General features: G+C 46.6%; 1 non-coding gene across 1 annotated transcript; it reads right to left on the bottom strand.

Annotated features, from left to right (window-relative positions):
* Nucleotides 1-23,983: 23,983 nt before the first annotated feature.
* Nucleotides 23,984-24,056, bottom strand: Trnas-cga. Its single transcript has one exon. It is a non-coding gene; the product is annotated as a tRNA-Ser (tRNA).
* Between the last annotated feature and the right edge of the window lie 1,283 nt (nucleotides 24,057-25,339).

Below are 25,339 nucleotides of genomic sequence, written 5' to 3'. Positions count from 1 at the left end.
AGGCACATACAGTGGCGAGAAAGACATTTAAAAAGTACACAAGAAATCATATAATAATACAAGGTACTTTCATCATACAAATGAACAGACAACTATCAGCAATATATCAAATAAGAATAACACTTGCCTATAAAATAAATAGGGAAGTTGTACACAAGAAAGGGGAAACTATCCAAAATATTTTAACATGCGTCAACACAGATATAAATATATATATATATACGGTGTTTCAGAGAAACAGGCCAAATCGCTCCTGCGAAAACTACTCATCACAACGAAAAAAGGCTTGTGGTGTTTTGGTCCTGGGCAAGGGGCCCATATAGGAAAATTATTAAAGTCCGGGATAATTGAGTTGTTAATTATTTTTGCGTAATTAACATTTTTATTATTGTGTTTAAGGGCATGGTTTAAATTAGAAAATTGCTCAGCATCATCGAAAAACACTAAATCAACAAATTGCAGAACGATAGAAGGCAAGCGAAGCATTTAACGGCTTTCTGAAAAAACGCACAAAATCGACGGGTTTTTACGTTTCGGTTTGCTATCGGAGCGCATCTCAGCCCCGGTGGCACCGCGCCCCGTGGAGAGATAGTGCAACCATCCTCTGCTGCCTCGCGCGATGACAGCGCAGCAGAGGTTGGTTGCAGAGGCAACGAATGCTGGAGCCCTTCGCACTCCCGGGTTTTGCCCACCGATACGCAGATAGTAGCGAGTAATACTCCTGATGAATGCCAGAAGATCTAGCCTCGAGTCTCTTGTGATCTGGTGAATTCTCCATTCATTTACCACCGTTACGTTGATCATTTGTGTGAACAGCACCCACCACCTTTTTTTTCCCGGGTACCAATGCGGTAGGTGTTCGCAGCTTGGTCTAAAACGTCTACACCTCCCATTCCACTGTTGTTGCTGGTGAATAGCTTTGGTTGCGGCACGCTCACTTTCCTTTGCTCTGCAGCCGACCACCGTTTTACAGAGCCTATAGACCCTTTCCGGAATTCAGTCTGGCAACTTTGATCACTATCATCATCTGAAAAACGGCAAATGTGCTATACTAATGGCGGCCTTCAGTTTAGTGATAAAGGAAGAAGTTTAAGATACTCCCAAGCAGATATTCGATGCCTATACATTTTAGACGTTAGCGCGGCGTGAAGCAGGAATTGGATGCAAGAGCTGCGTAAGCGTTCATTTCTATCTGCTAGTAGCACACGCTCGGCTTCAAACGCCCTTGATGCATAGGATGTTATCGAGGCGTCTATGTGGGCTAACGCTTCGTTCTGACTGGTTACACCTTTTTCGCCGTTGACACTGGAAGATATTGCAAAAGAACTGTACAGTGAAGCGCGCGTTCTCGTTTACCGTTGACTTGCGAAAGTGACGGTGCCCCACAGAATACTACAGACCACAGGTTCATTTCCGCCATTAGTACGGTAAAAGTTAAACTGCCATGTGAGTCACCAGATGGCACTGAATTCCGAAAAGGGTCTATTGGCTCAATGCTGTCGTAGTTCGTTGCCACGGTGACTACTCTGTTTTCTTTCCATTTTACAAAAAGTAGTTCAGCATCTGGGTTGAAACATGAACACAATAGGCCGATCTCACCAGCCAGTTTGACTACGCCACCGCTGCCGCAGTGCATCGAGAGAGCTTTAGTCTTTCTGAACGTGCGACAACCTCGCTGGAGCTCTGCGCGTGTGGAGCATGAGGCGGCACGAGCCGTCTTGTGCACTGCTGCATGCCTCCTGCGAACTAAAGTTATGGCGGCGTCACGCATGCGCCGGACGCTTGGTGAGATTGGTCTTTTGGCCCCTCTGCTTACGTTCCATTTCCTTTCTGGAGGCGAGGGGACACTTCTTTTGGCGATTTTCCCGGATTATTCCTGTAGCACGAAACCCCAGTTGCTGCAGAGTAACTAGGAGGTCGTGACTAGTGAAAAAATTGTCGAAAAACACGACATGGTCTGTGGAAGTTGCGACGGCCTCAAGTAGTGAAAGTACATGTGTTCCTAGCGGCCTGGCGTCTGCGGTGGAGGACTTTCCATAGTAAGTGTCAAATGCGTAGCAGTAACCTTCCGCACTGCACACTATCCAGTTCTTGTATCCAAAATGAATCGGCTTCCCTCTAATGAACTGCTTGGAAGGATGATGACCAAAGTACTTCACCATGGACTCATGAACAGAGAGTTTCTTGTGAAAAAATGTCATGTTGCCTGAATTTTTTTTTTTTAGCAAGTTTATCAATGGACGCACCTTATACATTTTATCTGTTGTTCCTGGAGGCAGGTCATTGTCGGCTAAATGCAAGAACCTCTTTATGTCGAGGAGCCGCTGCCTGCTCATGCATTTGGACACGCACGCGATGCCAACGTCTTATCAAGAGACCAGTACAGCCGTTGACTGGGAAGCTTGTGGTATCCACTGGACAGGAGAATGCCGATGAATTTTCTCAAATCATCCAGGCTAAGAGCAAACCCGTGCTCTTTTTCTTCTTTTTTGCTTAGCGTACGTGTTAGTTTGTATTATGATGTGAGTCAAGGCTTCTTCATCCAGAATTGTGCTGATGATTTCGTTTGGAGACTTGCCTAAGAAGTCAGACTTCAGCTTCTCTTCTCGCTGTTCAGCCTCATTTATTGAAGATGGCCACGTGTACTCTGGGCTGCTGCTCATCCAGCTTGGGTTTGTGACCTTCGCCCGCTTGGCACGCCGCGGTTGGTTGTCAGCGTCCTTCTGATTTGCTTGGCAGTGCACTTCTAGTGTACCTAAAACAAACATGCATACGTTCAATCTTTGTGTCGAATATCAACAGGACCTTCTCAATATTCATAAAACTTGAGTTTCTTACCTGAGACATCGTTCACTTGAACGCTGCTAGTGGCATCATCATCTCCCTTTTTTCGTCTGTGTCAGGTGACGGGTCAGGAGCTATAACGTCGACATCAACATCGACGTCTTCGTTGACATCTTGGAAAACGTCTAGAGCTGCTTCTGCAGCCTCACTCAACCGGCAAAACGCTTTTTTCCCGAAGAAAGCGTTGGGATTCGTAACCGCTGCACACTGCAAGAAAATATGAACGAAAGCCCATTGTACTATACGAAGTACACCTATCTTTATCAGTCATTATGTGGAAATACAAGACGGAACGTGAAATCCAAAATATGCAGCGTTGTATTCTCTCTATACTAAAACGATTTCATCAAAAATCAGGACAAAAACTAACGCAACACGACCAGAAAAAAATGTGAACGGTTTGCTTAACGAAGTGCCTTCACCGTCCACGTGTTTCCCAACTTCCTAGGGTGGACACAGAGGTAAAGCAAATAAATTTTTGTAAGTCGACATATATCCATATAACGAACAAAAAAAGCGTTTTGAAATTTTGTTATAATATAGGCAATGTTAATTTGAGTGTTGTAAACAGTTTTAAGTACCTTGGTGTGGTGATCTCACACGATTTGCAATGGCGCACCCATATAGATAATGTCTACACCTCTGCCTATCGAAGTTTGTGCTTTCTTAAACGAAAGTTAAAACATGCAACTAGTAATGCCAAAATCACAGCTTATAAGACAATGCTCCGTCCTATTTTAGAGTACGCCAGCATTGTATGGAGTCCAAACAAAAAAGTAGACATCAATAGACTAGAAAAAATTCAAAGGCAGGCTGCACGTTTCATTCTTAATAAATACAAACGAACAGACTCTGTGACTGAAATGCTTAGCCAGTGTGGACTTCAATCATTAGAAACTAGACGGAGAATAGCGCGGCTAAAGTTCTTATTTGCGTTGTATAACAATCACTTAAACATTGAACCTGAACTATATTTAAATGAAACACAAACGATCGCGCAGATTAAATCACAATAAAACAATCCAACCGTATAATAGTAGGATAGGCGTTTTTAAATATTCATTCTTTGTGCAAACAATTGAAGACTGGAACCAACTTCCAGATTATGCCATTAATTCTGCAAATATGTCCCAATTCGAGTCTTCTTTAGAAAAGATATTTACCCAGCAATAAATAAGAAGGGCGTTTTTCCTTTTTTTCTATTTTACTTCTTTTTACAAAGTGTGGCGATATGGTTCACGTTGTCTTCAATTAAAAATTGTATAACAGTCTTCTATTACGTACATATGTATAGAGTTCAAATTTTTGATATGACTATATATATTGTTGTTACCTCTCCTGTAATAGCCTTCAAGTGAAGGCTGACAGTATTCTTAAATAAAAAAAAATAATACAGGAACGCAAACGCCGATTACTTATTTAGAAGTAAAAACCAGACACCTGGGGTCAAAAAAAGAAACTTACAAAAACGAAATATTAAATGTGAAGTGCTAAAAAAATTAAAACCTGGGTGTACTTTTTTAAAGTACACTGGGCGCTAGTGGGTTAAGGGATTAGATCTCCTTCGACCGTTGAATAAACGCGGAGAGTGGTATATTTCGCTCGCGCTTCTTGCATCCTGATTCATTGCTGGGACTTCTTATCACCGGATGGCAAAAATTGATAGACTTCGGAGCGGTAATACAGGTGCTCGAGACTGGCCACACACCCCATTTCTTAACTTGCCGGTGACGAAGGGGGTTCAAACGAAGCCAGCGACGACTACGCCGTATCCGCTCATCTGTGTCGCTGGCGCTTCTGTGATGCGTGATCAGTTCCTATGCCGTATCTCTTTTTTTTTTGCGTACTTTCCAATGCAAGGGCAATATGGAACAATCCAATGGAAGGGATATATTGGACGCTATCGACGCACCAGTCGGAGACAGATGGTAGGAGCCATAGCTTAAGCGTCAGTCCCAGGAACGCGAAGCTTCGTTCTTTATAAACGTATTGTGACCCCGATTCAGTACAAAAAAAATGCATTTAGGTATATTTTTGAAGCGTCTTGGTTTCCATTATACGCTTTCCGCGCGCGCACATTTACTCCACGAATGCTGGTGGTCCGTAGGAATGCAAGTAAATAAACAAATGCGGGTCTCATTCGAGTCTCGGTGATGGCTCGGCCTCGACTGTCAGGTACCTGAGGAGCTTTTCTTTTCTGGTGAAATGAGATCCGTTTCGCGGAGGCGCCCCACAATGGGGAAACGGAAGAAGTAGACGGAGGGGGAGCGGGAGGAGACGCTTCAATGTCCTCTCTACGGGCAGAAACCTGAGGCAGACGAGGAGATGAGAGGAAACGTCAGAAGAAACGAGCTCTGGTTATTATGATTCATGGGTAAACCCAAAGCCAGCTTTGGGTTTACCCATGAAACTTTGTCTATACTCACGATCTTCTTGTTACTCTGTTTCGGACCGGACAGCTAATCATCGACCGTTCGATTCAAATTGGACCTTCCGCTCCGCAGGTGCTGGGTGTGCCCAGGTATCAGGTGTACGCGTGGGATTCCGCTCAAGATTTACGGTCCTCGAAAAACACGAAAATATCCGCGAGATGCTTGGAGAAAACAAAAATCGGAGCTTATGCCTAGCCGTCATGTCCGGGATTATGGGTCCTCTGCGCAGTGAGACCGATCGATCGTTGTTACGGCGGCCACTACCGCTCTGGCCCAATACCACCTAAAAGACAAGGCATGACGTCATCGTTAGTGGACCTCCGGCACGCCCCAAGCGGCAAACACGCCGGAGCTCGGCGAGACTCGCCGCATTCTGGCGTCGCGCTCGTTGTTCGACGCTGCGCGATGACCCCCCCCCCCCCCCCCCCCCCCCGAAATCTTCCATTTTGCTGAGACCTCCTCCCCCCCCCCTCATACAGCATTTTGTCATTGGAGGGCCCCCCGAAACAAAATCCTGGCTACGTGCCTGGTCACAAAGCTATGCCTGGCTGCTTGGTTGACTGGCTGGACCACCGAGCCGTCCGAGCGGCGCCCTCCTGCTCTGCGGCCTTTCCTCTCCGGCATTAAGTTGGAAAAGTTTCTGGAGTAATTAGACACACGGGTCCTGAGGCCACCTGCTTGCGGAGGCTCATGCGGAACACACCTTCTTCTTCGCCTCCTCAAAGAAAACGAGGTTCTATAGCTAAGCGTTTAACTATCATAAGCCGAAACATAATTCAATCGCCTCTCTACAGTTATCTCAGATAACCATATTGGCTCATATTTTTAATAGCAGTGATTGGGGAACAGTTCAGGATGGCTCTGACAGTGTTGGGCAAGGTAGTGTGATCGCACCCCCACGGGGCTGAAAAAAGTTCCATTGCTGTTAGGCGAGAGTGAAGGCCGCGAAGAAAGCCGCTAACAGAGTTCAAATTTTTCGGCAAACAGTTTCGAGAATGACCATTGTTGTACCACGCTCCGTCGTGTGGTCACTACGAGGTAATGCATCCTCAAGACCCCAGGTCAGGGGTTTGCAACGTCGGACAGATATTCCAATCCACGAAACCCCCTAGTATATATAATAACCTTCCGTAGTCTTAACATTCATTCCTACCGAAATGTTTCTTTCCAGAAACGTTGCTGGTCAATTCGAGTATGAATATTTTTACAGCGCGAAGTCCAGCAAGCTTAAAATTTGTCGTTCAGAAAGCCAAAAGACGCTACATTTGATTTCAAAATAAGTGAAATACGCCTGCCTTTCTGGTAATTTTATTTCTTGTGTAAGTAGAAAAAAACAAAGAAAATGACGAAGAGCTTTTTTTTTATGATTTTAGCGTTTTGTCCATTTTAGACGCGCCGAGAAAGTGAGAAAGAGGACGATGGCGAGAGCGTGAGGGACTTCAGGACCCCGAGCTCCGGTTCGAATGATCAGCGTGTACATCTAAAGCCAGCAGCCTTTCTCTCCACTACACTGGCCGAACGCTTTAAAACGCGTAATAGCGGCGTCTGGCGTTCCGCTGTTGTATTGCAGCGAGTTCGACGGGTGCAGTGAAGACAAAGTCTGCTGGCTTTAGATGTACACTCTGGTCATTCCAAACGGAGCTCGGTGTCTTGGCGTCCCTAGTGCCACTAAATAAGCTACGCTTCAGAGTAACGACACTTGGCCATATTGTGGCTTAAAATCATGGTTGTCAGTTATCTGAAGCTTTATCTGAAATCACGGGAAATGCTCTTCCGCCCTCCACAAATGTTTAAACCGTTCGCGACAGAGCCAAGCAATATTACATGACCTTCCTAACACCGAATCTAATGCTGAGGAAGTCGCACTTTTGAATCATGACGATCGGCCGTTGCGTCTGTTCTGCATACTAGCCAAAATGGCGGCGCCCACAACAATGTCGGGGAACGGAGTGCCGATACTCTAAGCGCAGCTTATTTAGTGGCTCTAGTCGTCCCCCACGTCTCTTCTGCTCCCTCAGTTTCCCGGCGCGTACAATGATTCCCGGCCGATACGAAAGAAACTTTTACCATAATTTACGAAAGGAGGCCTCGCGTCAACCGGTAGGTGAAGTTAACTGGAAGCGGAGCAAATATCGGCGGCGTCGCCGAACTGCGCAACACGACGATGTCGCTCGCTCCGTTCGCTCGTCAGTCTAGAGGCACGCTAGTCTGACACTTCCGTTCAATCGCCTGCGACGGGAAGCACGCTCTATGCGAATTGCAAATCAGATGTATGCAAATGTCTTCTCGAGATCGCACGGCTGCACACCGTTCGGTTCATTGGATCGTGCGTAACCTAAGGCGTGTTCGCGCTGTTGGCATTACTATGTTCCGAGCGCCCGTCGAGTTGCGATGGGTACAGTACGCATAGGCTGTCATAAGCTTTCCACCCTCATTATATCGCGTATGTTGCTCTGTAGCCGCTATTTGCGAGGAAGCGAGCGGTAGTCCCGGAATGGCACTCGATTTCCCTTTATAGTTACAAGTTGTAACCGAGTTACCTTTCTCGTGAACGAAGTAACCACCTAGTCACTTTTTCTAAAAAAAGATACGAGTAATTCGTGGTATTGTTACTTTTTTTTATCAAGCAACGAGTAACACTAGTTAGTTACCTCTGAAAGGGAACGTCCACAACACGTGTACCCAATCTAATTCTCACCCCAGCTCGCGATTGTAATTTGCACGACGATAAAACGCTATAGAGAGACCGTAAAAAGATGTGCACACGTTTTATGTATAGAAAGTATTCACTGGACACCATACTTGAGGGCGATGTTTAGAGCGCATGCTCAGAACGAGCTCACATTAATAGCCTGCTAAGACCGGCAACCTTGATGGTGCTAAATGCACGCTCCAAAAGGACTGCGGAAGCTCGCCGTCAGCACGCGCTCAGCAGCAGCGCACACGGATAAGGCCGCCAGTGAATACTGCCTATAGCCACAAGTCCTCCTATATTAACTCGTTATAAATCGAGGAATAACTGGGGACGACGATTACTGGTGCGTCATAGCAACGATACGTTCAAAGTAACGAGAAAGCAACGGGTTACTTTCAAGCTGAGAGAACGCGCTCTTTTTCAAACACAGTAACGAGAACCGCAATTAGTTACTTCTCCAGTAAGCAACAAGTAACGGTATTTGATGCTTTATTTCAGTAACGTGTACATTTCTCCTCACACCTCAAATGAACCGTGAAATTAATTTTCGACTCGTATAAATTGGGACTAATAGCATATATTTAATGCCCAGAAAAGAAAAAAAAAAGAACTCGTACGCGAAGGTAGAAACCTAAAAGCCTGCTTTTCTGTACGAAAATTGGGAAATATATCGGACTACTTCGTACCTCTTTTCTTTTGAGAGCTTTGCTCCGTTCCACTGGAATGCATCCGCGGTGCTCGAGCAGGTAAGCCGGCCGCAGCCTAGGCAAAAGACACGTTCAATGTGTCACTCGGATGTTCGCGCCTGTCAACGATTAATCTGTCGACGAATCCTGGATTTGTTGACAGATTCAATCGGCGTTCGTGGACAATGAGTGCCGTAACGGCGCTTATCACTTGCAAATGACAAGTTCCATGTTGTGTGCGTATAAACCACGGTAGAAACTTGGAGTCATCTCACCCGGTGCCCCAGCACGTTGCGACCACGTGATTTCCCATTTCGCTCGAGTTGAGGAATAAAGCTAAGGAAGAATAACTTGAAAAATCATTTCATAATCCCTTTTAAGAAACACATAAATTTAAAAAAAAACGTTGTTTTAAAAAAGGCCTAGATTAGACACAAACACCTTAAAAGTATTTTCACAAAACAATTAATACAATTTAACAATATTTACTCCGTTAGACGCAATTTGGGTGGGACTATACCTTGTTCTAGGCCCCGCCTGGTGCTTATGTAACTAAGCTCCGTTTTCTCGCCTCTCATTGGATGGAGAAATTATGGACGTGTGAAATATTGCTTGTAAAATGATATCTCCGTGCCGCAATAGTATCTTAATCGACAATTTATTACGTTTGAGACAACAAATAATCTACACAGTGTCATTGTGTTCAAAAGTATACCAAGATTCCTTTTACCGCATTGGTAAAGGCCCAACCGTACACGCCGCTTCGCGGCGGACGAATTCACTAAAAAGAGACTCATCGTCATTTCCTCTTAACTGGGCTTTTCTAAGGGATACGATAAACTGGGGTCGGTAAAACGGCGTTCGCTAAAACGGGTGTTTCTAAATCGAATGCCTCCGATCCGGCGTTTGGCTCGCATCAAGTTTGTTCATATTTGTTCCCGTCATTTCTCTTCAAAAAGAATGCAGTCCCCAAGTTTTGCTATGGTGCCTGGAGCGCGCCTCTGAGTGTTCTCTTTTGCGTCCTATAGACCTTTCCAATGCTTACAAATGCACAGCTCAGCGTGCGATCCCCACAGCTCAGCACGCGCGTGTGCGTCGCTTCGGAAAGCGAGCAAATCACGCGCGATACGCACGAACACTGAAAATGAAACCGGCCAGCAGCCCTTTTCTGGAAAGGTCTATCTCGACCACAGATTCAAATAGGTGCCGATGTGGCAAAAAATGACGTCATAGAGATGACGTCATAAACATGGAAGATGAGATAATTTTTATATAGTAACAGGACTGGCATATTAGCGATATGTAAGCACCACCTGAATCCTGGCGAACCTTGAACGCACTCTACATTCACTTCTTCTTTTGTTTTGCTTAGAACACGTCGCTTGTTTTACACACCTGGTGTGGAACACAAGTTTGAGCCTGAAATGTAGCGAAGTGCAGCATCGTTCACTGCTGAAAAAGAATGCTCTAAGTAAGACAATTACACTTTTACAATGTTAATAAATGTGCATGCTATTCGGTACGACACAATTAACCAAAGTGTTTCATGTTATTTTCCAGTGAAGGGACAAAATGCACGCTCGTTTTCCCGTTGGAATGCGCAGGAGCACCGCAAAGGCAGACTGGTAGCTTCCTGCTTCAACTTGCCTCCCGGAAGTCGCATAAACACTAGCGCCAGTTGAACCCTTAGCGTACATTATAATAACTCTATGCCGTCTAAAACTGCCACACATGCAGACGCATGCCGGCTTTGGTACAGAAATCGAGATCACAAGGAAAATACGAGGGAACAACTAAAATTCGAACGCCGTCGAACCACAGGTCAAAGCTGAGATGCTTAAGGAATGAGCCCCTTCGGCTTCCTTTGGTGCCTAGGGGGGGGGGGGGGGGGGGGGGGAGGGGGGGGGGAGGGGGGGGGAGGGGGGGAGGATGAGTGTTGTTTCGTCTGTCTCTGTGTGATGTGTTTTCTTCTCTCTCGCCCTCTTTCAATCAGCCAGATTAGTATCCAATCTTGCAGGCACCGTGCTCTCCAGAATATTGCATTATGCAGTCTGCATGCAATCCGCCATCTCGCGAGCTTATTAGCTTTCGTCCGCTAGGATCTGGAGCGATCCCCTTTTTTTATGGCGACTTTTTCGAGCAATCTTTAATACGCAATGACGGAGTCCGAGTTACCGTAACGAAGTGCAGTCTCATTCAATCCGGAGAACGAACGTCTAGAATAGTTTCTCAGCAAAACAAAGTTCTCTAAAACCAACCTGCACCTCCAGGAAACCTAAACAGAATAAATGGTTCGAGTCAACGTGTCCTATTACTGTTGCATCTTCCGGATATGTTTTCAATTGCTTTGTACAACTTTCACAACTTGTCGGTTTGTGGAGTGAAATGATTATCTTGATCCGTGGCTTGAAACGCGCGACATCAGGATGAGGTGTGACGTTTTAGAATCATTCGATGAAGTAGGTCAAGTTAATATTCTCAACTACTAAGAAGCAAATGGAAATTTTTTGCAAATTTAAGATATTACATGTGGAATGTAAATTTTTTGTAAATTTTACATTCCACATGGCGTGCATCGGAGCATTTTTTTTATTTCTCTAACGTTTCCAAATGATCATCGTAGCATTTACCAGTACAAACGTTAGAGTTTCGTAAAAGTGTGTTAGTTCATGTTCTACTAGAGTGCATTTGATGCATTTCTAATATTTAATGTTGTGGGTGTTCACTTGAGCCAACGCCCAAAACAGGCCCCGCCTCTACGGCTTCGAAGGAGATCACACAACCTAAGGTAGAAAAGAGTCTCACAGTTGGGCGATCTGGAGGCAGCGCCATGTCCTTCGCCATTCCGTCGCTCACCATCCATGAGCTCGCTGCCCGAGCCCTGCCCCTTGCCATTCTCGTGTTCTTGTCACTTGACCCCCGTAGGCTATGTCCAGTCCTCTTTGGGCCGGCCACCCCCCCCCCCCCCCCCCCCCTTCCAACGTGGGACTGCGGGTGGCTTGAGGACGCGGAATCTTCTGTGCCGTCGATGATGGTCTCCAGCTTCGGGAACGGGAACAATCTCGACGGCCACTGGAGCAGATACGGGTGTGGGGCAGGCCGCAGGCGGACGTCGACGGGGTCTGTCCGGCGACGACTGCGGGGCCTTGGGTGGTGTTGGTGACGGCGGCGTGGACCCCAGGAGGCTGAATGAGGGCCCGGGCCTGGGGTGCGAGCAGGTTGGGCCTGTCTCGGCGGAGGAGCTGAACTGTCGCCTTCACGTTGGCAGGGGGAGCGTCATCAGCCGTCCCGGTGCACGCTTCCGGCCTCCTGTGTTTCCTGTGTCTCCGGGTTCTCCCCAGCGGTTGTTCCAGGCGGGCATTCTCCGGGACAGAAGACTGTTAAAGGCGTGCAGAATCACTTCACTCTGCGCCACGAACCACTGTCAACACTCTCACGAACTGGCTGACCACTGCGCCTCGCCCGCGTTCAGGGTCGCGCTCAAGAGATCGCTGAAGCGGGGCGCTTCCACATCTCCTGGTCGCGAAGGAAACATCCCTTCAAATCGGCGACGTGAATGCGTACAGACTGCTCGTTCGTACTGAGCCATGCGAGTCCGCAGGTAAGACGCAAACCATACATCGTTACCTGTAGGACCCTTCCCACTTCGGAGCTATTCGGAGCCAACGAGGCAGCAAACCGCAAACCGTGCGGCTGAGTGGGCGGGTTCTCTGTGAGACCCCGTGCCCGAGATTGAATTACAGGTGACGATGACCCTTACATCTACGCGCCGCCTGCTCGATCCTTGCGCATTCAACATCTTGCGGCGTGGGCAATGATATTGTGGACGACCTCCTCCCACGGGTAGTGAATCAACAACGGCTACATCAAACCTGGAAGCTTCCCGTCTTTCGGCTTTGCTTCCTGGCAAGCCGGGCATCCACGAGCGTAACGGACTACGTCCAGCCTCGTCCCCGGCCACGTCGCGCCGCGATATAACTTATAAAAGGTCTTGCTGCCACTGCTATGGCCAGCCAAGCCGGAGTCGTGGAAGCGCCCGAGAAACCTCTTCAGTAACGAAGCAGGACCCTGAAGGAAGAGTATTACCCCTAGTGGTGCAAAACTATCGACAGTGCTATCGATAGTCGACTTTCCAAAAAGTAACGATTAGGGGTGTCGCGAACTTTTGTCGAATCGGATTTTTAGGTCGAACTTTCGGGATTCGACTGGGTCGAACCGGTTCGACGAACCTTCGAAACTTTTCACCAGATTCGACCGGTTCGACTTTGCGGACAGTGTGGCCAGACCTTAATAGACGCATGTCTAGGTTTGGAGAATTTATTTTTATGCAAATGGTTATTTTATTTTATGAACAGTTGGAATTAAAAGAAACCACTTCTAATCACTAAAGACGTTAATAACTTAATTTTTTTTGTACTGTATTAACTAAAATAACCAACCAGCGGTGCCCTTAATACATCCATTAGCCATTACCATCCAATCCGAAGCCAACTGGCCAGCCTGTCGCGCATGCGCACACGAGTCGAACCTCAATACAAGGTTCGTCGAAATTTCCAAGAAAAGTTCGAAAAAGTCGAACCAGGTCGAACTCGAACCTCGGCCGCTTCGCGACACCCCTAGTAACGATAGTTAGGAGTGTCGCGAGCCGGCGGAGGTTCGAGTTCGGCCAGGTTCGACTTTTCGAACTTTTATGAAAAATGCGACGAACCTAGTACTGAGGGTCGACTCGTGTGCGCATGCGCGAAAGGCTGGCCAGTTGGCTTAGGATTGGATGGTGATGGCTAAGGGATGAATTAGGAACAGCGCTGATTGGTTATTTCAGTTAATATAGTACAAAAAAATCAAGTTAATAACTTCTACAGTTATTAGAATCAGTTTCTTTTAATTGCAGCTGTTCACAAAATTAAAATAACCCTTTGCATAAAAAAGAAATTCTCCAAACCTAGATATGCTTGTATCAAGGTCTGGCCACACTGTCCACAAAGTCGAAGCAGTCGAATCTAGTGAAAAGTTCGAAGGTTCGTCGAACCGGTTCGACCCAGTCGAACCCCGAAAGTTCCACCTAAAAATCCGCTTCGACGAAAGTTCGCGACACGCCTACCGATAGTACTATCGAAAGTCGACTAACGAAACACTATCGATAGTGCCATCGAAAGTCGACCATCCAAAAACTATCGATAGTACTATCCATAGTCGACTATCGAAACGCTATGGATAGTACTATAGATAGTCGACTATCGGAAAAGTATCGTTAATCGACTATAGGGAAACTAGCGATAGTCGACTATCGTAAACCTATCGATAGTACTGTCGATGCATTAAGGTAGCAATTTGGGCCAATTGATCACCTAAAGAAGCGTAAAAAATACACGGACGAGGAAGTAGACAGACAGCTCTCTTGTCTGTCTACTTCCTCGTCCATGTATTTTTTTGTGCTTCCTTAGGTGGTACTGTCGATGGTTTACTATCTATAGTTTAACGACACTAGTAGCTTCCGTCGATCCCTCTTTTCTTTTTCTCTCTTTATTTTTTCAAGTGGGACACCAACCCAATCCAAGCCCTTCCCATCCCAACTTTGGTTCAGCTTTCAGTGATGAAGAAGACGGGAGTTTGGGCGAAGAGAGGAAGAAGGGAGGCGAGCGGCGGGGCGGCAACTGTGTTCGCTCTAGTGGTGCAAAACTATCGGTACTCTCCAGAAATCTGACTATCGATAGTAAGAAAACGATCGATAGCACTATCGATAGTCGACTATCGAAACACTACTGATAGTACCATCGATAGTCGACTGTCCAAAAACTATCGACAGTACTATCCATAGTCAACTATCGAAAAACTATCGAAAGGCGATCGATAGCACTATCGATAGTTTTGGAAGAACTATCGATAGTATCGATAGTTCTTTCACGCAGATTTTTTTATGTTCTTTCCCGCACATTTAATGATGAAAACGAGCGCATCTGCTTCGCGACCGAGATTCTAATGCCAGTGTGAATGCAGCATTAGAGTGCATTTCTATCCGAAGTAACATACAGCCACCGAAAGCTTAAAAAGAGGGCGTGTCCTCTGAAGACCGCGCGCCTCTCGCTTCGCGGTCCTTAGCGGCTGATGCCTCGATCTCAATGGTTGCGGAGCGATAATGAGATGAGCGGGGTTTTGCTACTCTGGCAGTAAGTAAAAACATTAAGTCGCAACAGACATTCTTTTCAAAAGTCGGCGCCAACGACATGTTCGCCATCGCTTGATCCCCTACTCTGAGCTCATAGGAGACACGAGGGCAGCGTCAACGTTCGGCGTGAACTCGGATCAGCTCGTGATGAAAACGAGTGTGACGTCAGCATTCGGCGAGGACTCGTATCCCATCACGTGCTTCGTGCCCAAGCAATGGCGATAGCCAATGCTGCTCGATGGATTTTTGAGAAGGGTCTATTCGGTCGAAGGAGAAGCCTTTTTGGACATCTTATTTGTGTCAGCTAAGGAAAGGGGAATTCATTCCATAACTGCACTCCGTTCGCCCCTGAGCTGAGACTGCAGTGAGGGCCACAATCTCGCCGGACCAATCAACCAGCTCCCTCTCGTCACCTGACCCGGTTCTACGCGCGAAGATGTGGGCGAGAGGGTGATCAGGTGGCGAAGGAGGAGACTTTTCGCGTCAGATGTCACCTTCTGTGACATGAAACAACGCCGTTGCCGGGTGGGTCATAAAAACTCCTTGACGGAACAGTGCTTCGTATCACCAGATAACTATTCCACATGCGGTCACTCTGCAAAAAAAAAAAAAAAGAAACAGTCAGCGTGGTGTCGCCGCCAGTGTGCAGGTGTACGGTTAAGTCCAAAACGTAAATATGAAGATTTTTTATTATTAAAACGACATTAAGCATTGAGTTCTCAAAACGCAATGCGGAGAGCAATTCGTCTGATTCTTGCGTGGCAGATGCGGTGACGTCAGCACGACAACGAGCTCCGATTGGCTTTGATTTAAAGGATAGTGGGTAGACCTCAATGCTAGATGCCTCGAGGTCTATCCCCTATGTGCTTTCTATGCGCCAATAAGAGCTCGGCTTTCTGACATCATCGCAAGCCCTGCGCAAGAAGCAGAGAACCTTGCGCTCCGCTTTGACGTCTGGAAAGGGAGCTTCGCTACTTCTCCTGCCATTTTCGTTAAGGCTCTTCCCACTCTTGCAACCGAGTACGACCGAGAGAGACAAGACCGGTTTTAATCCTCTTGCGACTTCTTAGGACGGGGCGCGCTGCTGCGGAGCTGGTTCTAAGACGTCGTAAGAGGATTAAAAACCGGTCTGGTCTCTCTCGGTCGTACTCGGTTGCGAGAGTGTGAACGGACCTTTACTGTGATGAGTCGCGGAGGAGCCAGGAGATGTTGCGCTCGGATAGTTCGAGCTTCCGTCGCTGCATGAGGAGGGCGTGCGCATCCGCAGAACTCTTTTTGACAAAAGGTCCTTCGTTTCCTACTTTCCATAGACTTTTTTTTTTATTACAGCAAGCGAGATCTTGTGGCTGCTGCGTCAATCATTGAGTCCTTTTGCACACCATCCTTTCAGTCGTAAATGCATGGGTAGTTTTTGACTGTATCAATTAGCCTTCGATACAGATCTAGCCTTTTGGTTTGGTCGTTTTCTGACCATTTTAGCGATGTGGTCGACGCCATAACCAAAGGCAAGCAGGAAGAACGCGACGCAACAGCGCAACTTCCCGTTAGCGCTGATTGCCATCGCTCGATCGGCGGCATGAATAGCTACCGGAGCGATCTCGCTCACCGCTGGAATTTTCGCCGAGCGTTGTGACGCCCGGCGCCAAAATACGTAAACGCACCATAAGGCGCATTCAAGCAGCAGAAATACGCGCGTCGAGCGGTGTGTTTTTTAACTATTGTTTTTATATTGAAAAACGTTTCGCGTCAAGGACGACGACTCCACGGGAGTCGGAGTTTCTGGACCAAATTTTAACCTCGACGCGCGCGCTTGAGCCAATCAGCGAGCGACCTGACGTGACGTGTCGTCTTTGTCCGGTTAGGACCTGTTTATGCTGTTCTTATTTTCGATGAGAAAGAAAGGCAAAAAGGCAGAAGGGTCGAAGGATGCGGGCAGCCACAAAATGCGCCTGAAAGCATTGCAAAGTGAAGGAATGCAAGCCGATTGGAGCACCTGACTGTGCGTGTACGACACTGTGAAATAGTCTTCCTCGTTTGCGCAAAAGCTGCCACCGAACGACGAACTTCGCAGCGTGTTCCGACTGCGCGAGAGTGATCACCCTCAATGTGTTTTGCACATTCTTTGTGTGCACACCACCACTACAGAATGCAACAGTTCCCCTTTGAAAACACTATTGACCAAAATGCGTGCAGTGCCATCAAAGGAATAGACGCCCGGGCGAAGCAGCGTGCTAAGCTTTGTTTTGCACAAAAACGCGCCCGAAGCGCGCATTCTAAACCTTCTGAAGCTGCGCGCTCGAGTCAGGGACTCTCGCATATGCTACAGACAACTGGAATGTAAACGTCCTGTTGTTCACTCACTGACGGCGGTTGTCTCCGAGCATATATAATAAACCACAATCGTACGAAGCAGACAGCTAAAAAAAAAAATCCCATGCTCGCTCGACAAACGCCGGGTTCCACGAGAAGACGCCAAGGTCGGGAGGCCCTTTAAGATCGCCTTGTGTTTTTTCTTTTTTTTTGACAACGGCGTCAACCTTATTTAAAAGTTTTTTTTTTATTATTCTTGTGTATATTTTGTTGTGTTTTTTTTTTTTATTAGTTTCCGGCTTATGCCGATTCGGAAGTGGAAGTTTTTCTGCGGTTCGGCTTAGCTTTAGCGCTTTTTTGTTTAAATGAGTTAGCATATGTATTTCCCTGATGCATGCAGCCGCCTTTGGTCTGGACTGTTAGACTGGTTTCGTGAAGCCACGGCGCTGTTCCCGTCGTGCTCTCTCGCTCCGTTCGTTTGCTCGTCACGTCCACTTTCCCTCTTTCGCACGCTCCCGATGACGCGCCGCTGGTGACGCGCACTCCTCTGACGACGGCAACACGGTTTCGTATCCCCGGTGCGCACAACGCACGCGACAACGTAAACCCGAGACGCAGCGACGACGGCGTTTGCGCGAAACCGCCGATGCCCGGGAGGAAAGATCGGTTCCCCGAAGACAACAACATGCGGACCGTAGGAATCTGTGGTGGCTGCGTCCGAAACTGCCGACGCAAGGAAGAACAGACTGGCCCTCCGAAGACAACGAACCCTTGGGCTAAATGCTAAAGCATTCCGTCGATAATATATATATTTTTTTAGGTAAAGGTAAAGCATTTTTTCCTTTCTTTTCAGTACTTAGAGACATAGGCTTGGAGCATGTTCATCACGGAGGTCTGAACACTCATACGCTCTGCAGCCTCTGCTGGCTGCCATCAGTTTCCCAGTCTTTCGAAAGCAAGAAAGGGGAAGAGACAACAGCCAGGAGGCCGGGAAGAAAGTCGAGCTATTTGCGTGGTTGATGTCCAAACTGAAGATGGACAGACGGGTAGCAACTTTCACAGTTCTTAATAGAAGTGTAAGCTTCTTTTTTCTTGCCATGACAGTGATTTTTGTTGCGCGTTTGGACAGCCAGTTAGCTAAGTCGTTGTAACCTAAAGGCTGGTCCACACACTTGCGACTACTCACGACCGTGGGCCTCAAAACCTGCTAACACCTCTTAAACAACACACCAGCGCCCTCTATCGGTTAGCCCTGGAACACTTGCACTTTACGTATATTTCTTGTTTCTATTTTCGCGCACTATTGTTTCTTTCTGGGCCTGAAAATCTTTTGGCACTGTTATAAGCGCCCACTTCTAATAGGCGGTGCGTAAATTTCATCTCGCAAATAGAACGAACCCTTCGCTCTAGTGAAACGCAGTTCCAAAGCCACTTCCTAGATGGCGCCAGCGTGCCAGTGTACGAAGTAAATGTTCTCTCCTCGTAGGTTATCAAAAGAACTCGGTCCAAAGCAAGCGTAAAGATTTCTTCACGCACTTGCGAGTGCTTACGAAAGGAGATGATAAAAAAAAGTCGCCATTTTGTCGTACCAGTGTGCAAAGGTATTGCTAACGCACATTGTGATCTGGTAGTCTAGAGAAACCGGACACACTTGCGGATGCTGGATGGCGCCGCAAAGGGTGTCCGTGTCAGCGTTTTCGAAATCGCTGGACGCGGTTTCGCTGGGGTCCGCGAGCGACGTCGTCGTCGTCGTGATTGCTATATACTTTCAGGCGCGCAGAGCGGCACCTGAATGGCTGAGGACGGCAGTCAGACTGTTCATACTCAGTACAAAAGACACGGCGTTCACTGCAGATATGATGAGAAAATTATGTGCGGCTTCATGCATTTCTATTCTTCGAACAAGGCTATGAAAGTGTCTGCAGTCTGCTTTTATTGTGATGCATTAGGTGAGTGCCCGCGGCTTAAAGGCAGAGGACCAGTTCGCACTTTGCACTTCTCCCCCGCTTCCTCTTCTCGCCCTTCTATCCTCTCCACCGTTGCCTGTTTTCTCCTCCCCCATGGTGAGCAGGATCATCTGCCTAGCAGAAGCTCGAGTCTAGTCGTCGGCCTTTAAGAACCCCGGATAAATTACACGCTTCGTGCATTCATATCAAGCTGCTTTAAGAGTAGTCGCTGTGCGGCGCCCTCAGGCTCAATACCATTCACTGCTTTAAGCACTTTCTTTTTTTTTTCTCGGAGAGTCACTCGGCCGGCCGTTCACAGCAGAACGATAATGAGAATCAAGCTGTCGTGCCTGCATTAAGAAGGAACATTGAATAGACACCATACAATGATGAATAACACTTTTTTTTTTTGGGGGGGGGGGGGGGCAAAATAGTATAGCTTTCAAACTTATTCGAGGCTTGAAACGAACTATTGCTAAACAGCCCAGCTTTTATCCTATGATATATATGAAGATAGGAAACGAAAATCCGTCCATTAATGTTATAACTCGGGTTTGCTCCACTGCATCTATCGAATTCTTCGAAATTAAAAATACCAGGACGTAAGGGCTGGCTTGCTATAGAAACAGTTTTTGCCAAGACTTCGCGAAAGAAAGAGCTTCCAAACCTACTGCATGAGCGCAGCGGCACGTGAAGTCGAGTCACAAGTCGTGATGCCCCGAGTCTCTCGCGTCCCGTGCTTGACAGGCTTTCTTTCGCGCAGTTTCAACTAAGACGTTCTTCCTAGCAAGCCGGACCAGATATCTTAACATGGTGCAGCTGCGTGTAGAAAAGCGTTTCGTGTTTTTTCTAGAAACTGTTTGCTTTTCAAGCGTCCTCGAAGTAAGAGTGGGAACACTGCTGGTGGAACACAAGGCTCTCAAGATCACTGACTTCCAAGATGCGGAAATAGAACCGGTGTTTTCCATGTCATCCAGAGAAGGACATCTTTCTTTTGCTAAAACGCCATTGATGTATTTTTTCAAGGCCTCTATTACTGGCTGGGCAGCGGGGGCACATCCTTTTGTCGCTTTCGGCGTGCAGTCTAAACACGGTTTTGAAGACTCTGCGAGAAACAAAAACAGTCGGGCGCATATATATGTCATGAAAGCAAGGACTACACTGCACTGTCTGTACAGCGCAGACAACCAGTATTACGTCACAGTCGCAATGTAAAGATGAACGACCCCCTTTGGAGCAGCGTTCTGTCAGCGAACAATATTGAAACTCGTCGTCGACTGAAGCTGCAATATGGTGAAGCTTATCTGTCACTCAGGCAAGCGTACTAGGAAGTTCACAGCTGCCTGAGTTCTGCGACTGTTTCTCATGGACAGCTCAGGCACATTGAGAGCTAAAAACGGTTCATTGCAGCGAAGGAAGTCATCGTAGTGTAAAACAAATTCGACGAGTTACTGTGAATAAAATAGCTATCAGTCATCGTTCAGGCCCCTCGTGGTTACCGCATTTTTGTACCGCTTGAGGCAATGGGAGGAATGCACTTTTGGTTCAATGAATAACTGCAACTCGCGGTGTATAAATGACTTCGCAAGCTACAAAAAAAAATATTTTTTTTCATGGGAACTTTGGCGCTAAAAGCCATGTATTCTGCGGAACGAAAACTATTTTAAAACATAGTGTAGATGTGTCCCACTTCTGTGCGATAACATTGTAGCAAAAATAATTTAAGGTTCTTATTTGACTGTTCTTCGTATCTGCCTTTTTAATATGACAGGGAACTCGTGCCTAAAATGTAAGAACGTCACGATAACTTTTTTTACATTAATTTACGCAATTATTAGCGCTGGAAGACATGTACTGTAGGGATTGAAGACTTTGTCAAAAGATAATGTATAGACGTGTTTTACTTTTGCGTAATGAATTCGAATGAAACATAACTTAAGGGACTTATTCGACGGTCCCTCGTACCCTAGTGAAAAATCTTATATATATAAGAAATATCTTGGTCCAATGAACGCATCTGATCAATAAGATCATATCAGTAGATATAAGAAAAATACTAGAGTTGATAAGAAGTTATAAGAAACAAATAAGACAATTTTGACAATTTTTTATATAATAATACATTGTCGGTATAAGGATTTTTTATGCTATTCTATGATTTTATTTGATCATGTGCGTTTATTGGACGAAAAGAATTCTTTTGTACATACGATTTTTCACTGGGGTGTTTGAGTTTTTATTCGACAAAGAACGCGTGCCTGCAAGATGGCAGCAGAAAACTCAAAGGAAGGAAGAACAGGAGTGTGTAAAGGCGAGCGAGTTGAACTTGAATACATAAAATCGAAAAAATAAAACACGGAGCACAAGCACAGGACAATCACGTTCTTTCATTTAGCAACGACGTTTATTTTGGGCAAGAACATTGCACCCTGAACGAGACCCCAACGAAGATAGTTTGATAAGGGGGAAGGCAAACTGGGAGATGAAAATGGGGAGGAAGAACTTCGAGTCACATGCAGAACTACCGTGATGGTGTGCTTTTACGGGGAGTTGCGATATTTTTCAAGTTCAGGCCTGCTGAATTGTAATTCCCGTCTTGATAAGGTTACTGAGGTCGACGGAACGTTGTTTTTGTGCGTTCTGGATGAGAAAGGATTCGATGATCTCACATCTGTAGCCATTGCGGTGTCCCCCTTTTGTCTTGGTTCCTGCAATGTCAGGCGCGCATCCAATGCATTCGTTCGCGTGAACCGCGGTCGGATGCATGATGTTATTAGTTCTTGAAGTGGCTTCGTTTTCGTGCTCACGTAAGCGGTCATTGATACAACGGCCGGTTCGTCCTATGTATTTGTACCCTTCTGTGCATCTATGTTCACAGCTCCGCCGAAAAGTTTGTATTTCGGGGGCTTCTTAATGAGTTTGCATGTATCCCATTTGATCAGCACATGTATGTGCATATTTCGACTGTTCCTTTTCAAAGTGAGTGGCATCCGCACCTCGAATTCCAGATTGGATTTCGAGGCACTAAGAATTGATAAGTCAATTTACGTGCAAATTGAGTCGGGGGCATGAAAATAAAGAAGCTGGGTTGTTTACTTGATAATATGAAAATCATACAACGAAATATAATGAGGTCGAGACCTGAGGGAGCTGGTACTCGTTGTATATGATATGGTTCAAACATCGCAACAAATGCAAACGGAGGGGAAAAATAAACAACACTGATCAAGCGCTTGTCCTGAGTTTCTTCCCCTCCCTGTGTTTTTTCTTCTTTTTTGCGTTATTTAAATTGTATTATGTGTATAGCGAATTCTACAGACACAAAGTCCGTGCAAATAAAAAGCACACATACCTGGCCAAATTACCTCCTGCAACCTACCTTGGCAAGGGAAAGATATTTCGACAAAAAAAAAAAGGGCAAGGAAGATCTATTCACTATCACGCTACTGCGCTTCCTTCTTTCTAGAGAAAAAGAATAAAGGAAAGAAACATAATTACATTCCAGGAATAGGCTCTTACTGAATAACTGAATACGCGCGTCGGCTGTTTTCTTTCTTTTAGTTTTTATGTCACCTCAAAGACTTCGTTAAAGAGCTCCAACTTAATTGAGGCCGTCACCTTTCTTAGAGCGCAGCTTCGCCAGACGACGTTCGGTGAGCGCGGAACCTGGCGTTGTCGTCTGATCTTTGAAAGAAGTCTGGGAGCCGGACAAGAATGGAAATATCAGCACGAGACTCAACGACTTCGGGGCTTTTCTTACCCTTCTCGTGAAATGAATTAAATTGACTCTGCGCCTCGTAAATCAGATCATAGGAAGAGCTCCAGGTGTCCTTCCGGTTGTAGAAACCAAAGTGCACTCCTCGAGTGACAAGCTGTCCGATCTAAATTAAATTAGTTCCTATTAGAAAAAAAACTGTCAGCCTTCCCACTCTGGTGAAGAAGCAAGACCAGCGAAGCTGTACTATGGTTGGAATGAAGTACTTAGAAATGTAAGGATTAAGATGTGATTGTGTAATTGGTTATTCGACGACTAAAGAATCAGACATATATCACGGTCCGGGTTTGTTATTTACTTCGTAACCAGTGACCATGGCCTTGTGATGGCTGTGGTACACCGCCATAGGGTGTACGGTGACGGCAGGCACGTTTTTCGTGAAGACGATCTATATAAACGTCCGATGCCTGGTCGTGCACGCACCGTAGGATCGTTCCCACACACAAGCTCGAAGCGCTCGAGCATAAACGAAGTGAACCACTTTCCTTCCTGGTGTGCAATGTCAACGTTAGAGTCACCCGTCACTACGGCAGACGCGTCGTCGCCGAGCATGACCCAGCCGAAGACGTCCATCATGAATGCTTCAATGTCTCTCTTGGGCGTCTTGGGGGGGACGTACACGACGGCGACCGCCGGACCATCGCGCACCTTGACGGAAAGGCTGGAAAGGTTGCCACCGTCGCTCACAGATGGCTGTAGCTGTCCCGATTTTAGTGTCGACATTTGTCTGGTGCCGGACACAAAACTGGAGAAACTAGCCCTTTACAGCTCCGCCGTAAAAAACATGTTTATTCCTTTTTTCTTTTTTTGCAGTGTGCATTCATTGTTTTTCTACAATACACTCGTTTCAAAAGTCTGCGCCAACGCCTGTCCGACATTGTTTGATCACATACACGGATCATGTATTGGCACGGCCGCTCGATCCGAAACACAAAAGTGTGGCCCGCCAGATGCGCCGCAGACGGCGAAACGCGCCAAGTATCCCGGGCGACCACCGCGGCGCTACCGACCGATGACAGCTGGATAAATCGGCAATAATAATCTCTAGAGAAGGGGAACAAAGGGGACAAAGGACAAACAGAAATCTCCAAACACAGCTAAAAGTGGCTGGTGTGCGACCGAAAAGATCCGCCTGGTCCGCGTATCGAACCCGGGACCTCGCCATTTCGAGTGGAGCGCTCTACCAACTGAGCTAACCAGGGGTTAGACGTCAGTAGAGCATCGGGTTTTATCAGCTGCCACCAGTCTAACTGAAACAAGGGTGAACGGCTTTCATTTTTAAGGTTATGATAAAGATGCAATTAATGCAAAGGTGCAAGCGAGCTGGAAAAGAATGGCAATAATAATCCCTCGAGAAGGGGAACAAATGAGACAGAGGACAAACACAAATATCCAAACACAGCTATAGGATACCCGGATCAGGCGAACTTTTCCGGTCGCCCACCAGTCACCTATAGCTGTGTTTGGGATTTGTGTTTGTCCATTGACCTCTTTGTTCCCCTTCTCTAGGGATTATTATTGCCCTTCTTCTCCAGCTTGCTTGCACCTTTGCATTAATTGCATCTTAATCGCATTAATAAATCATCGGCGCTGGGGTGGCTTGCTCCGTGGTATCTCTCCGCTGGTCGTTATCTCTTCGCTGCTGCTCAGCAGGCGCGCGTCCTCGGAATTGCCCGGAGCGTACGCGACTACTAGCGCCAACACGGAGTGAAAACTGATCCATCTTGCCTTTGTATGGCGGCACGACGTGGTTGGCCGTCCCTTGTTTGTGATCGAGCTGCCGTGGTATCGGACACGGGGGCTGCGTCCACGTGCGGCGAGGGCTCGCATCCAAACACGCGTTTCTTGTCCAAGCAATCGCGACTGTCAATGTTGCTGGTTCAACTTTTGAAAAGGGTCTATTTTGCGTACTTGCCGCACACATAAAAAAAACATAATCGTTCGCTTCGTGCAGCGAGCCAAACGAGAGAAAATATTGAAAACGGGCAAAAGGAAGAGGATGACAACAAAAGACCTCGATTACGGTAGGCAGGGCAGCCCTATCTACCTGAATGAGCACTTCTAACGGGTTCAAGCCAAAGGGGTGCTGCAATCGCAAAAAAGAAAACCGTAGGCTGGAACTTTGTCTGGTCGTCCGGCGGGAAGATCTCTGCTCGTAAAGATAATAAGACAGTTGCGATGCGTATTGCTAGCATGGGGGGGGGGGGGGGGGGGGGGGGGGTTTAGTGGAAAAAAGAACACATAAAAAATCAGAATTTCTAGTGCGAGCGCTAGTCGATGATCAATCGTGGATAAGACGAGGTATGTACTCCCTACTGAGCTCAGATCATATCTACAGCATGAAATTTAAAAAAATATTTCCGTGTTTCCACCGAAACTGCGAGACAGTAAGAAATAAATGTGATGACCTGAAATCTTTTTTTTTAATCCTGGGAAATTTAGTTTTGACGTGTACAGCATCGACCCAGACACTTATGGATTTCTT

Source organism: Ixodes scapularis, unplaced genomic scaffold (genome assembly GCF_016920785.2).
Source record: "Ixodes scapularis isolate PalLabHiFi unplaced genomic scaffold, ASM1692078v2 PGA_scaffold8__174_contigs__length_109621045, whole genome shotgun sequence".
Lineage (NCBI taxonomy): Eukaryota > Metazoa > Arthropoda > Arachnida > Ixodida > Ixodidae > Ixodes > Ixodes scapularis.
Note: the sequence above shows the minus strand (reverse complement) of the source record. Positions and strands in the feature narration are given on the sequence as shown.